General features: G+C 47.1%; 1 protein-coding gene across 1 annotated transcript in view; it reads right to left on the bottom strand.

Moving 5' to 3' along the window:
- IPO4 (importin 4) overlaps window positions 1-17286 on the bottom strand; it is a 3494625-nt gene that overhangs the window by 2854767 nt on the left and 622572 nt on the right. The gene's annotated exons all lie outside the window — the stretch shown is intronic.

Raw genomic sequence — 17286 nt, 5'->3', positions numbered from 1 at the left:
TGACGGTGACAGACTTCCTACCTTCCTTCTGTGGGAAGCCGTTCAGGTGTTCACAGACATCACTATCGTCATGTATTACTGCAATAAGTGGGGTGGGAATGTGAACCCTGAACAAGGAGGCCCTGTGCCTCTGTTTGTGGCTGGAAGATTGAGGGAACTTTAGGGATAAACTTCGGATTTGTACGAAGTATGACCCTGTCGTGTTTGAATTGAAGGAAAGTGTCTTGGATTAAGAAAGCATGAAGTTCACTGACTCGCCTTGCCGAGGTAAGGGCTAGAAGAAGCGCTGTTTTCCAGGAGAGATACTTGAGATCTGCTCTGTGTATTGGCTCAAAAGGGTGTTTCATAAGTTGAGCCAGAACCATGTTGAGTAGCCAAGCAGGAGTGTAGGAGAGTAGGATCTGCACTTATGTTGCCCCCACTTTTTTTTCCTGATGTTTACACTGGTTTCTGGCTATAGTCTGGCTGGGTCCCTGCTAATCAGGGCCCCAGCCTCTCTGTTCTCTCTAAACAACTTGGAGTGCATATTAGATGCACTAGTGATTGGATACTGTGGTACCTTATGAGCCCCTAGAATATGGTACCTTAGGTACCAAGGGCATAGGTACTTCACAGGCCTACCAGGGGCTGAAGCATGTATTATGCCACCCCTGGGAAGCAGACTAAATCTGACACCACAGCCCTGCTACTGCAGCCTGGGTGAGGTAGTGTTAGCACTCCTCACTGAGGTATAGGTTCCCTATATCTCACCTTACACACACATATAAACCTATCAGTCACCCCTAAGACAGGCCCTTTCAATCCTGAGGGCAGGGTGCTTGGTTTCCATGTGAGGGGGTGACTCTGCCTGAGCAGGGCCCCTCTGCAGCTCTCAGTCTATTCTCTGTGGCCGTTTGTGGATGCGGTTAAACCATATACTCTTAAGTGCATTATAACCCAGCGGTAAATGCCAACTTTGGGATGGCTGCATCAAAACGTGTCGTGTTTGGTGTCTAACGCCTTGGAATCATACCCCCACACCAGTAACTGGTGTGGAAGTATGATCCCACCATTCTAGAGGGATAGACATGTACCTACTGTGGAACCACTGTAGAATCCTGAAATCCCAAAATGGATGGCACCAGCACAGACACTGGGCTGCCCTCCTGCTGCTGACCGAAACTCGCAGTGGAGGGGGCCCAACAATAGGCATCCTGTCACAGGGAAGTGTAACCGCCTCCAGACAGGATTTAGTGTGTTGGGGCTGGGTGGGTGCACTCCTAGAGTGCTTTGAAGTCCTGCACTGGGGGAGCAGTAGGCCCCTCTGTGCATATGCCAGTTCAAACCGGTTCATGGGCTACCAGCCCCTGCTCTGGCGCGAAACTGGACAAAGGGAAGTGGGTGTAACCACCCACTCCCCTGACCCTCCCATAGGAGTGGTCATGGAGCTAGTCCCTCCCTTTCCTTTAGTATAAGATTGGGAACCCTTGCCATTGCAAACTAGATATCCCTGGACGACGCTCTAGAAGAATAATCCTGGACCTTCGACGTTCCACTACCTTTGGAAGACTGAAGAATCTCCCTTGGAGTCAAGGAGTGACTCCCCTGCTTGGCAGGCACCAAAACTTTGCATCAACAGTCGCAAACTTTCCCGCTCCCGCCAGAGTACGAAGTCCCTGCAGCCCCGGAAGTGGATTTCCTGACCTCAACGGCCATTGTGAGTCCCCAGCAAAACTGAGGCGAGTGGACCCCACAAGTGACGAGGAACAGCAATACCCGGGTACCGTGCACTATTGTCGAGTGCAACCCCTTCACGGCGTTCTACGAACTTGTGCATTGGACCACGTGTGGTCCAAGCCTCCAGCAGGATTGCCACCGAAAATCAGAGGCCTACCTCGTACCGAGTGACCGTGGGCTCCTGTGAAGTGAATCCTCCCGAGGCGTCTTTGCGATCCCTTGCCGGTTGGCTTGTGGGTCCCCTGAAGACTTTTTCATCGAACCAAAGGGCTCCCCTGGTTGCTCCAGGACTGCCCTGACTTACCTTTGCTGGATGAGTCCCACAGACCTTGCTGGTCTGCACCGCTGACTTTCTTCACATTCCACGAGACTTGCTGTTGCCAAGGCTTGTTGGCTCCAATCCGGTTGCCGACACCTCAGTAAGCTGCAGACTTCGTGGGACACTCCTAATCCAGCTCCTGGTTGTCGTCAACGCCTCCTGGACCTCGTGGCTGAAGAGTCAAGACACCCGTAATCACCTGAAAACACCTGACTTCTGTGGGCATCCAGATTCCTGGCCCCGGGTCACTGGCAAGTGACTTTGAACACTGTCTCCACTGCTTTCAGGTCTTCTTTCTTCAGAATCCAGCCTTGGATTCCACCGGACACTTCTCCTGTCTTCACATGCAGCAAGTCTTCTTTGGCTCCCATTGAAAACGACGCCGCGACCCGACACCAAAAGACACCTATGCACCCGGCTTCCCTGGGTGAGGTAACTCGAGTACTCCGGTGCTCCTGTGTGTGTTGGCTCTAGAACTACTTACCCTGTAAGTGACTTGCTTGTAGACTCTCCCGAAGTATCCTAAAACTTTAATTCCAACCGCGACTTGCTCCATTGAAGTCTATTGGGATCCGCAGCTGTGTTCTCACACTGCATGCGTCTCCCGTGGGTCCTTTACTTACCTGCCTTGGGTGGATTAGTGAGGCCCCAGCGCTTCTGAAGACCATAGGCCTTCTCCCTTCTCAAGTCGTCGTTCTTATACCTCTTTTTTAGTATATGGTCTGGTACGCCCCTAGGGCCCCAGCCATATAAGTGCTTAATTTGTTGTGAAACATTGATTTGTGCATATGTTCCTGACTTCTAATCTCATAAAGAGATTAGCAGTGTGTGTCTAGAAATAAATACATATATATTTGATATATATACCTGTGTGGTGTCCTTTTCATTTGGTAATTCAAGAGATTATAAGGTAAAACAAGCTGCTTTACATTCCTCAGAGACTTAGCCTGAAGGCTGCTCTCCACAGCTACCACTAGGATAGCTTTCTTTAAAAGGTTGTCTTAAACCTATCTACCATAAGAGTCGAATTGTACTGGTGCAAGGTGGCCACTAACTAGTGACCAGCATATGCCAGGCCAACTTCTCACAAGGAGGTAAAGATTTTACCGGAGGGAATGTTCGAAACAGGCCTTTAAGGAATTGCTTAATCAGCCGATGAGACCACTGAGAAGGACCTGCAGAGGATCTCCTGAAACATGATATTGCTGCCAGGTGGACTTTAATGGAGGCATGAGCGAGACCAGATTTTGCCAGATGAAGAAGGTAAGGCAGTATTTGCTCTGGAGAGGATGAAAGAGGGTGTATTTTGTTTGACTTGCACCAGATACAGAACCTCTTCCATTTTAAGGAGTATGTTTTGGTAGTACTATCTGCTCAAGCCCGAGCCAGAACTTCTCTACAGTCCGGAGGGATGTCTAGGCCCTGGAACTCTCTGAGCTCAGGAGCCAAGCCGATAATCTGAGAGATGCCGGATCCGGATGCTGGACTTGGTGGTGGTTCATAGTGAGGAGAGAGGATAACGGTTTCAACCTGATCGGCGGTTCCAGGGAGAGAAGGTGAAGCTCTGTGAACCAGTGTTGGCGTGGCCAAGCTGGAGCTATCAGGATGAGCGTGCAAGGTTCCGCTTTCAATTTCCGGAGCACCCTGGGAATCCGGGGAATTGGTGGAAAAGCATGTGCAAAGACGTTGCACCATGCGATCGAAAACGTATTCCCTAGAGACCCTTTCTGGGGATGCCAGCTTGCAAAGTGTTGGCATTTGGCGTTCTGCTGGGTAGCGAAGAGGTCCAGAAGAGGGGTGCCCCATCGAGAGATTTTGCGGTTGAGGGTCTGCTGATTCAACTCCCACTCGTGACATGCTGCCTGTTGTCTGCTCAAAGAGTCGGCCAGAACGTTGTGGCTTCCAGGAACATACTCTGCTCGAAGAGAAATGTTGCGAAGGAACAACCAGTTCCAGATTATTTGCGACTCGAGAGAGTGTTAGAGAACGAGTCCCTCCTTGCTTGTTCAAATAGTGCATTGTCGTGGTATTGTCGGTCCGTACAAGCACTAGAGAGTTTTTGATTTGCAGAAGAAATGCCAAAAGAGCGAGATACACTGCTCGGAGCTCCAGAAGATTTATGTGGAGTTTCCTTTCGGAAAGGGACCATTTGCTGCTGATCTGGAGTTCTTGGAGAAAAGCTCCCCAGCCCTCCAGAGATGCATCCGTTGTGATGGTATGTGGAGAAGCAGGAAGCAAGAAAGGCAAGCCTTGAGAAAGGTTCTGAGGGCAAATCCACCACCGCAGAGCCGTTTTCATCAGTCGTCACTTGGATGACATCGTCGAATGACCCCGTACATTGGACCCATTGAGCTGAAAGCGCTTCTTGAAGAGGTCGCATGTGAAGGCGACAGTGTGGAACTAGTAGGATGCAGGAAGACATCATCCCGAGCAGGGATTTGAAGAGGCGCGCAGAAAGTCTTTTTGGAGCGTATGCGAAGCGCCAAGGAAAGAAGTTTGTCTTTTCGCTCCTGTGAAGGAAATGCCTTCTTTTGAGGCGTGTCGAGAGTAGCACCCAGGAAAGTTATGCGCTGGGAAGGCTGAAGGACGGACTTGTCCTGATTGAGAGTAAGCCCCAAACAATCGAAAAGCCTTAGACAGGCGCTGGAAGACCTGGACGCGCCTTCTAGAGAGGGTGCTTTGACGAGCCAGTCGTCCAGATATGGAAAGACTTGGTGTTGTCGGAGATATGCAGCCACTGGAGAAAGGGATTTTGTAAAAATGCGTGGCGCCGATTTGAGTCCGAATGGCAGGACACGAAATTGGTAATGCCTGCCCGCCACTGCGAATCTCAGAATTCTTTTGTCGTTGCGGTGGATCGGGATGTGAAAGTAGGCGTCCTGAAGGTCTAAAGACACCATGTAGTCGTCCGCATTGAGGAGCTGTAGCACTTTCTGGATAGTAACCATACAAAACGACTTTCAGGAATTTGTTTAGATTTCTCAAGTCTAATATCGGTCTCCATTTTTTCTCCTTTTTGAGTATTAGGAAAAATTGGCAGTAAAATCCCTTTCCCCTTTGACGTGGAGGAACTCTTTGTATAGCTCCCTTCTGGAGCATAAGTGAAACTTTCAGGAGCAGAGCACGTACATTTTTGTGAAGCATAGGTCGGGAAGGGGTTTGTGGAGGAATTTGAATGAATGCTAGTGAATGTTCGAATTGAACTAGTTGCAGGACCCAACGGTCCGTTGTTATTTGCTTCCAATTTTTTAGAAAGTGGGAAATTCTTCCTCCAACTTTGGAGGGCAGAGAGGAGTTGGAGACCGGCGGTAGTGGGAAGTCATTGTCGCCGAGCAGCGTCTTTGTCGCCCTCCACTATATTTCTTATCCAGACGAGGTAATACTGGAGGCACTGAGGAAGGGTTCTGCATGATCTTAACACCCTGTTCCCATATGTAGTCTATAATAGGGATAGATCTAACGAATTTCTTAAAAGGCTCTTTAAAATCGTAGAGGAAACAACCCTGTTGGTGTGACGGCATAGGTATTTGGAAGCGGTGCGCCACTCTTTCCACTATGTTGTGAAAGCCACGAATGTCCTCCGGAGGCGAGTCAGCTGTGGCAGGCACGGGAGAAGCTGGACAGGGAAGTATGTAATCATCCCACTGGTCACGATTAGATTGGGAATCTTGAAGATCCCCTTCTTCATGTTCTTCCTCCTCCTCCTCATCGTCTGTAGAAAGTGGAGGTGGTGATGTGACAGGCTCAGACTGTAAACTCAACGGAGCAGGTCGTAGTCTTGGGAAGAGGAGATGGTGCAGATGTTGGAAACCTCTGCTTATAGTCCGAAATGAGGAACTGTAGGTCAGAGACCAGGGATGCAGGCAAACAAACCATGGGAGGTGGAGGCGGATGGCATTCCTCAGGAGAAACCGCCTGATCTTCCTGCCCTTGATCATCATAATCCGAACTGTCTTGGTATTTAACGTACAGTTGCAATGGACTTGTCGCCGTTCTGAACATACTGCCATCATCAGAGTCTTCTTCCTCCAAAAGATGTGCTGGAGGCAAGAGCTGGACTCTACTAGGGGAGGTCAGGGCCGGTGTCAGTGTACGTTTCGTGATTTTTAGGTGCACGTACGTACTTTGTATGTCAGAATCTGCTGTCGTCGACGGTCCCGTCTATGGTATAGTCGTCGACGGTGAAGCGTGGACAGGCACCATAGCAGATTGAGGTCCCGCCGTCAGAGCCGTTGTCGACTGTCGTCGACAACTATGAAGGTTTCGTCGACGGAGACGTCGTCGACTGCGATCGCAGCGTCGACGGCAGTTTGGACATCGACAATGTCTTGTTGATAGGGAATGAGACGCGACAGAAGTGGAAACTGTCGTCGACGAGGTCACATTCAATGCCGTCGATGGAGATGTCTTCGTCGTCGAAGCCACCGTCGACGAGGCCGTCGTCGACGGGGTGGAAGAAGGCTTTTTTAAGGCATGAAGAACTTCCTGAGGAGAAACCTTCGCTGGAAGAGTCTTAGGAAGGACCTCTGAAGACTTTTTATGCGCCTTCTTTTGAGGTGGCTGCGACGAAGGGCCTGGAGAAGCAACCCTTGGTCTTTTCTGAGAGGACTGTAAAGAGATGGACGAGCCATCACTTTCCTCAGAAGACAATACTGAGTCTTTGTCTTAAAGCCTCTGCAGCCAAATTAAGAGGCGCCCCTCACAATCTTTAAGGGTCTTGGAGGAAAAGGTACGACATACCTTACAATCCTTTGAAGAGTGGTTCGGATAAAGGCAGTAGAGACAGTCTTTGTGTTGATCGTCCACATGAAGTCTCTTTTTACCACAGGAAGCACAAGACCTAAAAAGGCCCTTCTTCGGAGTATCTGCCATGAGGAACTGAAGAACTTCACCCAGAAGATGGAAAGTTGAAGCTAGAAACACTGGTAATCCAGAAACAAGGAATGCTGAGCAGAGCTCAGTAGAGACTCCCTCAGCACGACGTGCGGTAGAAAATCTGAGGGACTAGAGCTCCTTCCAGGAAAGTTCTAGAGGGTGGTGATAGCTGATTGGCTACTCTCCAAAGTTTGATCCTTTTTTTTACAAAAGGACGTGGATATTTTACTAAGGTGAGGGCTTTGGCCTATTACTCTATATGTCTACTGAGACATTCCTTTATTTATGTACAGGGGACTCCCATCTCGACGACGGGGAATGATTCAGGTATGTGAATCTATGAAAGATACCCTAATACTGGATAAGTAGTGGATGTCCTTCTGGCAAATTGGCATCCATCCACCAAATCTGTACTTCCCTTTCACAGGGAAAAGTTTGTAGCCTGGTGTGCTGGCAATCAGCCAAACTGTTGTTTGTATTGTCCCTAACGCAGCAAGGCTTTGCTCTGGGCAACGTTAAAGGGTACCTGTCACCTATTTCGGAATTTTTACGTTTGTCGAATAAGCCTTCCTTGTTTCAATCATCTTTTGTGATGCATTTTCGGAAATGGTTACAACATTTATTTTCTCGCTCTCCTTTTATCAAGCCCCCATGGGTCTTGAATTTAGACTTTATTTTTCTGATGTGCTCTACATTCGAGCCTTTGCACAGCTGTCCTCTGCGGTTGCTTACCCTCAAGAAAGTCTTTCTGGTCGCCCAAACATTGGCTGAGAGGAAGTTTCAGGTACTCTCTGGCCACCGTCCTTACACCACTTCCTACCCAGAAAAGCTGGTTCTTAGGGCCTCCTTTTTTGCCAAAAGTGGTGACTCCTTTTCAAATTAGCCAAAACATTACCCTCCCAGCCTTCTTTGCTCCATCTCACCCCTCTACGGGAAGGAGAGCCTACAACTGCTGGATCTAAAAAGGGCTCTCAGGTTCTACATCAATTGTACAGAGAACACAGTGTTGATAAGCTCTTTATTGGGTTTACAGTGACAAAGAAAGGCAAGGCAGTGCAGAAGGCGACTATTTCTCACTGTAGCGGGCTCTACATTAAGATTTGCTACATATTGGCTAAAAAGCAGCCTCCGGATAATTTACTGATTCACTTCACCAGAGCCAAGGCTGCTACCAATGCGTTGGCACATAGAGTTCTGTCCTGTATATTTTCCATGCGGCACTCCATTTGTTTGCAAAGCACTACAACTGGACAGACAGGTCCATCGAGAAGGACACTTTCCCAGCTCAGACTTATCACCTGCGATGTACTGCTTTGATATCTATTCTAAGTGAGAAATCTGTGGTTCGAACTCTCTATCAGAAGAGCAAGGTACTTACCTCTGGTAATGCCTTTTCTTGTAGAGACTATCGAACCATAGAAACCATACCTACCCTCCCACTCAACATTCTGTGAACTGGACTCTTTTTGCTTACAATTTAGGGATCTGCACACTCGTCACAACTAATCTATTGTTGGCTCTGTCTGCAGTTGCAAAAGAGTAAAAAGCAACTGTCGGTGCATGCAAGTGGTGCCCATTTAAGCATGCACACATTACTTTGGGCGCTGAGCAACCCAGATGTGAAGCCGCCGGCACCACTTATTGGTGCACAGAGGGTACCCCTTGAATTTGCCGGATCCAGTCTGATGCCTTTGGGATATTCTAGGGTGAAGCATCTGCTTGAAGGCTCTACCAGAAAAGATGTTACAGAAGGTTAGTAATTTGTTCTTCAGTTGCCAAACAGACCAACTAGGAACTAAAGTCTATCAATATCCGATATTGTAAATGCAGAAACTAGATGGTAGTTATTTAGCCAATATTAAAGAAATATTATTGAACGATTATGCAGTTACTAGAACCTTAATACGCTGAAATATCAGCTTCACGTCAGAATAAATCAGAAACAATTCAGAAAAAAGGCTGGAGTTTGTAATCAGACCACCAGGCAACCCCGAGTGATGGTGCCCTCCACCCCATCACTGGAGCCAATAGTGCTTCCTTTTATCTGAAAAACAGCTAGGGAGTGCACACCATCTGTAGGAAAGTAGGATCTGCTTTCATGGTTACCCCCACTTTTTGCTGGTGTTATGCTGTTTTCTGACTACTCTGACGGGGATCCTGCTACTCAGGACCCCAGTCACTATGCTCTCTCCCTAAATTTGACAATGGTAAGTACTTCGGTAAGTCCACAATTGGCTACTAGTGTACCCAGGTACCCAGGGCATAGACCAGTGGTCCCCCAATGGGCTGCAGCAAGTATTATGCCACCCATGAGAGACCACTCAAACTGTGACTACAGGCCTGCCATTGCAGCCTTTGGGAGTGGGTGCTTGCTAACCTTACTTCATTCTTAAGTTTCCTTATATTCGAGGTTACTACACTTAAAACCTATAGGTCACCCCTATGGCAGGCACTTCAGTTCTGAGGGCAGGGTGCTTGGTTACAGGTGTGAGGGTACCCCTGCACAAAAGGGCATCCCTACAAGCCCCGAAGTTGATTCTCCAGGCTTTGTAAGTGTGTTCAGTCATTTAATACATATACTGGACATCAAGTCAATTACGAGATGTCTAACTACATATTGGCTGCACCGAAACCGGCCATGTTTGGAATCAAACATGTTCGAATCCTACCCCAACACAGATTCCAGTGTTGGATGTAAGATCCTATGTACTGGTGCCCTCCACCCCATCACTGGGGCCAATAGTGCTTCCTTTTATCTGAAAAACAGCTAGGGAGTGCACACCATCTGTAGGAAAGTAGGATCTGCTTTCATGGTTACCCCCACTTTTTGCTGGTGTTATGCTGTTTTCTGACTACTCTGACGGGGATCCTGCTACTCAGGACCCCAGTCACTATGCTCTCTCCCTAAATTTGACAATGGTAAGTACTTCGGTAAGTCCACAATTGGCTACTAGTGTACCCAGGTACCCAGGGCATAGACCAGTGGTCCCCCAATGGGCTGCAGCAAGTATTATGCCACCCATGAGAGACCACTCAAACTGTGACTACAGGCCTGCCATTGCAGCCTTTGGGAGTGGGTGCTTGCTAACCTTACTTCATTCTTAAGTTTCCTTATATTCGAGGTTACTACACTTAAAACCTATAGGTCACCCCTATGGCAGGCACTTCAGTTCTGAGGGCAGGGTGCTTGGTTACAGGTGTGAGGGTACCCCCGCACAAAAGGGCATCCCTACAAGCCCCGAAGTTGATTCTCCAGGCTTTGTAAGTGTGTTCAGTCATTTAATACATATACTGGACATCAAGTCAATTACGAGATGTCTAACTACATATTGGCTGCACCGAAACCGGCCATGTTTGGAATCAAACATGTTCGAATCCTACCCCAACACAGATTCCAGTGTTGGATGTAAGATCCTATGTACTGGGGACCTCCGCCAGGGTGCCCCTCCCCCCGGATACTCGGTACCAGCCGTTCAAGGTCTAAGAGCAAGTTAGTGATTCTGGCGACCAGAGAAACATTTCTGCCCTCATGCTGCTGGGCTGAGCTGACTTTGAGCAGGGGAACGCAGAACAATAGGTTCACTGCCACAGGGATGTGTGACCACCTCCCAGACAGTACTTAGTGTATTGGGCTGGGGTGGGGAACTTTCCAGCACCACTAGACTACTTTGAAGGGCACATTTGGTGCCCCCCTTGCATACTCCAGTTTTAGCCAGTTCAGGGAGCCCATGGCTCCAGCTCTGGCCCGAAAGTGGACAAAGAACATGGGAGTATCCTCCCCTCTGTCCAGACACTCCTCTGGGAGGGACCAGTGAATCATCCCAACCCTTTCCATAGGGTACTTAAGGGCGTATCCTGTGGGTGGCTCTTCAGATTCGTCGTGGGACAAGATTCAAACTCTAAACCCCTTCAACCGAATGGGCACCTTGGACTTCACTGGACTCTGCCTGGAGACTGCACCAAGGAAGACTCTTGATGCTCCTGGTCTCGCTGTTCTGCAAGTCTTCATCATCTGTGCCTGTGCTTCATCCAGGTTCCTCTCCAGGCCTGTGGGCATCAAGGACACCTGAAAGAATCTACTTTGGAGTGAAGGAGTCACTCCTCTACATCTGCAGGCGCCGCAACAAAGCTGACCGGTCTGCTCCCGACGTCCCACAAACTCTGAAAGGCTCAGCAACACAGGTGGTGGTTCTGCAATTCCCTCGAGGCTTGATCCGTCTTCTCACCAAGTTCAAGGACAGTATCTCTCGTCGGAACCGCTGGAACAGAACCCCTGTGCACCGCATTGAGTTGCCGATGCCAAGGCTTGTTGTCTCTGTCCTCTATAGATCTTCAGGCTACAAGAAGCTCCAGCATCTCTTCCTGACTAGAAGTTTGCATCCTCTGCATTGTGGGCCTGCATCTTTGGTAAGCTGCTCGAGGTCCTACTACGACCCTTGTGCCTTCGGCCTGTGGGTCCTCTTGAGGGTCTTCTTTGGTTTCGGTGGGCTGCCCTGCTTGCTCTGGGCCTACTCCTGCACTTGGTAAGTCCCTTGGACCTTGCTGGTCCCAACGCTGCACCTTCTCCATTTACCACTTCAGTTGCTGATACCAAGTCTTGCAGGTGCTATTGCTGGACACAGACACCCTTGCTCCTTGACTTCCGACGTGGGAAAGCTCGTGAACGGCTCTTGGTCTTCCACAGCTTTGCCTGGTCCTCACAGCTGCAGTGACCAGGTCACCATCATCACTCCTGCATCTTCTGTCATCGGTGATCATTGTTCTTCCATGCCTCCTGGTCACTTCCGAGTGACATAGACTCTGTCCCCTCTATTTGCAGGTTCTACTCTTCAAGAATTTATCCTTTGATTCCACCGGGCTCTTTAATCTTCTTCGCCAGCGTCCAACGTTATTTCGCACCTATCCACGGGGCTTCCCTGGTGAAGGTATCCTGGTTCCTGGGGTATCAATGGGTGGGTGACTCTCCATTCTTGCATCTTCCACGGGGTCTATTCAGGGTCCACTGGGAAGGGTCCTTCTCCTTGAAAACTGACTCCGTTGACTTGCATGGAGTACACAGCTGTTTCCACTCTCCACACAACCTCCATGGGGTTCCTGGGTACTTACCTCTGGTGGTTCTTTGTATCCCTAGCTCTTTTGAGTCTTCTGGTCGCAGTTCGCATTCCACTTCTATAGTATATGGTTTCGTCTCCCACGGAGACCACTGTGAATTTGTGCTTTACCTGTTTACATTTGAAGTGTTGTGTGTATTGTGTTGATATCTCCGGGTAGGAGATATACCAATGTGTGAATGTGTATAATAAATATACTTATTTTTATAACTACATTGTGTCGTTCTTGTTCATTTAACCTACACTATATGATTAGTTATGGTAAAAGAAGCTGCTTAACATCTTTCTGGACTAAGCCTGGAGGCTACTCTCCACAGCTACCAATTCGGGAACTTTCTATGGTTGTCTAAGACCCCTAAAATCCCCATAATGGTGGTCAGGATTCTGGAACGTACAGAATCAAGGTAAGAAAGAAGGGGCAATATGGGATCAGAGGTCCTGAAGAAAGACGTATAGACCCTCGTTAGGGTTAAAGGGACCGGCTGAGACAGGTTGACAAGTATGCAACTAGGAGAGGTGAAGGGCTACTAATAACACCCTACACCACCATCCTATTTTTTTTCTTTTTTAATCCTGGCGGGGTAGTCCAGGAATAAAGCGTAGAGGCGGATATACCTGAGCTAGTTTTAGATTCCATAATCTGCACATTGAATTTTTTTCATCGCTTTATTTTCATTTATGTGTTGTCTTCCCCTTCCCTTCGCTCTACCCCAGGCGTTAGTCTGCGCAGGGGTGCTAGTTAGCAAGCCCTATGATGAAGCAGTTTTTACACATCTAGCACATGTACATGTCACTTAAACTAAATAAGTGTGGCACTTAACAGTCCTCTCTCTTTTGTGTGTGAGTTGTCTGTATTAGTGCAAGGTGCTTCACTTACATAAGTGTGTACCATATTCTAGGTCAACCTATTTCACCATCTAAAAGAGCTAGTTATAAAGGAGAAGACCCTTCTTACAGTATCTAGAGGTCCAAGGCTGTGAAGTCATTTTGAAAAAACCCTTTTGCCCCTTCAAGAATGTTTGAAATTTCAATTATGAACTCACCAAGATTGACAGTGTGGGATGCCTAGTTGGCAGGATCTGGGAATATAAAATCAAGCTTCTCTCCAGCTTACTGTTGATCCATGAGATCAAGAACAGAGTTTTATCGAAAAGAAGCAATTCTCCTGTTGATCAATTCTGATATTTGAGTAAATACAACACTTACCTATTTCTTCTTCTGGTGGGCAATGGTGTCTGCAAGATCTGGATCAAGATAGGCCTATTCACATGCTTGAATCTTCCCCGTCGTCATGGTGGGAGTCTCACGGTATTAGAAATATAGCAGTATAAAAGAAATATTCCATGTAAACCAATACAAAGGTATTATACTTTGTTAATTCATCGCCATCTTTATATGGTCCAAATGTCAGCCAGTCCTGATATCACAATCCCCTGCAGAGCCACCATACCTCAGATTTCCAGAACATGTGTGATCCAAGGATATTTATCGTGAGTTAAAAGTGGTCTACCTTAAAAACGGGGAGGTGGGCGGGCCGCATGTGAATCTATGAACGATATCAATACTGAGAGAACCACAGTGTACAGGTAACTAACTTGTTTTTTTCCAGCATTGAATCTTTCATAGATTCACATGCTTGAACCAGAATAGAAAGCAGTATCTTACCCATTAAAAGCGTTTTAAGGGTAAGACCCCTTTTTCCTTATGGTCAAAATAGTCCAATTTCATAAGATACAAGATTACTAGCCTGTATATCAGATTGTGTGTCTCAGAATGTTAAAATAACCAATACTACATATATAAACATAATATATCATGAAAAAACAATCATATCATGCATTACTTAATATACAAGCATATTCTTTTGAAGGAAAAAGTACCTTAAAGGAAAGGTCGGCGGAGTACAGACAGTCCCACTGCTGAATCTCCTTTCCATGCTGTGTCCAGACAGTAGTGCTTGGTAAATGTATGGACATTTGACCACGTTGTCGCTCTACAAATGTCTGGGAGTGATACTCCCGCGAACAATGCGGCAGAAGTAGCCATCTTTCTTGTCGAATGTGCCTTAACCTTTGAAGTCAGAGGCCTTCTGGCCTTCTCGTGACAGAATGCAATTGTTGAAGATATCCATCTGGAAATACTATTTCTGGATAATGCCAAACCCTTCCTGGGGGTGGCGAGAGCGATTAGCAGTTAATTTAATTTTCTAAAAGACTTTGTCCTCTCAATATAAAATCTTAAGCACCTCCTGACATCCAACGTGTGAAGAGATCTTTCCGCTATAGCAGATGGAACTTTGAAGTATGTAGGTAGGACAATAGGTTTGTTTAGGTGGAGTAACGTCTGAAGTTTCAGAGTGAATTTTAGATTAGTTTTCAGCGCTACTTTGGCTTTCTTGAACTGCATAAAGGGTTCAGAAATTCAAAAGGCTTGGATCTCACTGACTCTTCTGGCTGATGTCAGAGCAAAAAGTAGAGCTACTTTCCATGACACAAACTTCAAGTCAGCTTTATGAATGGGTTTGAAAGGTGGCTTCATCATCTGTGCAAGGACTGTGTTTAGGTGTTCAGCTACCTTTTTGATGCTGGCTCCATTAACTTGTGGAACCCTCCAATATCCTCCGACGGAGAATTTGCTGGGGAAGGTGAAGGAGAAGACGGAACAATATACTGATCCCAGTCCTCGATTGAGGGCTATCGACAGAGTGGGAGAGTAGTCTGGAGGGAAAACCCTAAATAGACCCTTGATAAACTCCTTTATTACTCTGTCAGACTAATGAGAAGGTTGCCCCAGACTTCTGCGATATCTTGAGATCGCCGCAAGATGCACCTTCAGAGATGAATGGGCTAAACATGCTTTGGCTAAATACAGTAAATATGGTAGGATTTGATCTTGCGTTTAAAGCAAAAGGTGTAAAGAGTGATCCAAACACCACTGGCAAAACCTTTTCCACTTTGCCGCATATGTTTAATTGGTGGAGAATGCTCTTGAGCGAGTCAGAATATTACGACATTCCTGAGGAATATTCAAGGATTGGAATTCATGGTCATGAGGTTTCTAGCTGATAAATTTAGCGAGCTTATTTGAGGATGCACCACTTGTCCCTTGTTCATAGATATTAGATCGTGCACCAGAGGAAATTGAACACGAGGGATACAGACATTCCGACAGACAGCTCCGTGAACCAGAACTGTCGCGGCCATGCCGGACCTATGAGTATCAGGTGGCACGGTTCTGATTTTATTTTCCTCAGCACCTTCAGAATTGGAGGGGATGGGGGAAATGCATAAGCAAACATTGCCGTCCATCGTAGCTGAAGAGTATTCCCCCAGGAGCCTTTTTGAGGGAATCTGCTCACAAACCTTTTGCATTTCTTGTTGTCTCGAGTGACAAATAGATCCAACCCTGGAGTTCCCCATAGGTGGAAAATCTGGAGAATCCAATGTTGATCTAGCTCCAATTCGTGGCATAGGCTTGCCAACCTGCTTAAGGAATCTGCCCACGTGTTGTGGATTCCTGGGACATGCTGAACCTGTAGAGTAATATTGTGCTTTAGGAGCCACTGCCAGATTGAGCTTGGGCTGATAACGTTTTCGACCTTGATCCCCCTTGCTTTAGAAGATAAAACATAGTGGTCGTGTGGTCCGTTCTGACAAGGACTGGGGAAACGTGAATTCTGGGGAGAAAAGCCTGAAGACCTAAAAACACCGCTTTTAGTTCCAACCAATTTATGTGCATCTTCGCTTCTTGCTAGTTCCAGTGACCTTGTATTTCAAGGACCTGCAGATGCGCTCCCCATCTCTGCAAGGATGCATCTGTTCTCATTATGTAACTGGGAGGTTGAGGTTCGAAAAGTTGGCCTACTGAAAGACTTTATCTTATCCCCCACCATGACAGAGCTTTCTTTATTCGTGTAGTGACAAGGACTAGATCTTCAAAAGATCCTTGAGCCTGAATCCATTGTAGGTCGAGTAGTTCCTGAAGTGGCCTCATGTGGAGTCGATAGTTTGGAACTAACAGAATGCAGGATGAGAGCATTCCCAGCGTGGACTTGTAAATCCTCACTGAAACTGACTCTTTTCTTGAAGCCGAGAACTCAGTTTTAAAATGTTCTGAATGCGTTCTTCTGAAGGATACGCCTTTGCCTCTCTTGTGTTCAACACTGCCCCTAAAAACGGTAGCGTTTGTGACGGTATCAGAGAGGATTTTTCCACATTTATTTTTAGACCTAGGGTTACGAATAGCCTGCGGCAAGCTCTTAATGAGTTTTGAGTGCAAGGATACGTCGGACCTTTTATCAGCCAGTCGTCTAGATAAGGGTAGACCTGGTGTCGTCTCAAAAATGCTGCCACTGGTGCCATGCACTCCATGAACACTCTTGGTGCTGAATGGAGACCAAAGGGCAACACCTTGAATCGGTAGTAGCACCCCGCCACCTTGAATCTGATACCGTCGGTGTTTGACGTGTATTGGAACATGGAAGTATGCATCTAATAGATCTAAAGAGGTCATATAGTCTCCTCTGTTCAGCATTAGAAGAATCTCTTGCAGCGATAACATTCTGAAGAGTTGCTTTCTGATATACTTGTTCAAACTTCTTAGATCCATCACCTGCCTCCATTTGTATTTTGTTTTTCTTTATTAGGAAAAAATGCGAGTAGAATCCTTTCCCTCGATTTTGAGGAACCTCCTCCATTGCCCCTTTTATAAGGAGATTCAAAATCTCTTTCTTTAGTAAGGATAGGGGTTGATGTTTCTTGGGAATGGGAGGCCGGGCCGGTGGTTTTGGAACGAACTCTAGGGTGTGACCTTGATGTATAATGTCCAACACCCATTTGTCTGAGGTTATTGACAGCCATTGTTGGTAATACTGAGAGAGGTAGTGGTTCTGATGATGTAGGTTTTCTGACTAGGTGGTTGGCGCCCTGAGAATGTCATTGTCGCCTACCACTGTCCTGCGACTTTCCTCTAGCTGATGTCTTTCTTCTGTTCGCCTGTTGATGGTAAGGTGCATTGGTTGATCGAAACAGTTGTTGATTAGGGTATTGTCGATACCCCTGTTGCTGGTAGGGCTGGTACCTAAATGATTGAAAAGACTGCCTTTGCTGGTAATGGCCTCTTGCTCCTCTACCACGAAAGGACTGAAACCTTTGTTGTAGGATCCCTAAAGCACGTGCTGTGTCTGTATCGGTTTTAATTCCCTGAAGAGCATCATCCACATGCTTAGCAAATAGATTGTCACCATCGAATGGCATATCAACAATT

The sequence above is a fragment of the Triturus cristatus genome, chromosome 1_1 (genome assembly GCF_964204655.1).
Source record: "Triturus cristatus chromosome 1_1, aTriCri1.1, whole genome shotgun sequence".
Classification (NCBI taxonomy): Eukaryota; Metazoa; Chordata; class Amphibia; order Caudata; family Salamandridae; genus Triturus; species Triturus cristatus.
Note: the sequence above shows the minus strand (reverse complement) of the source record. Positions and strands in the feature narration are given on the sequence as shown.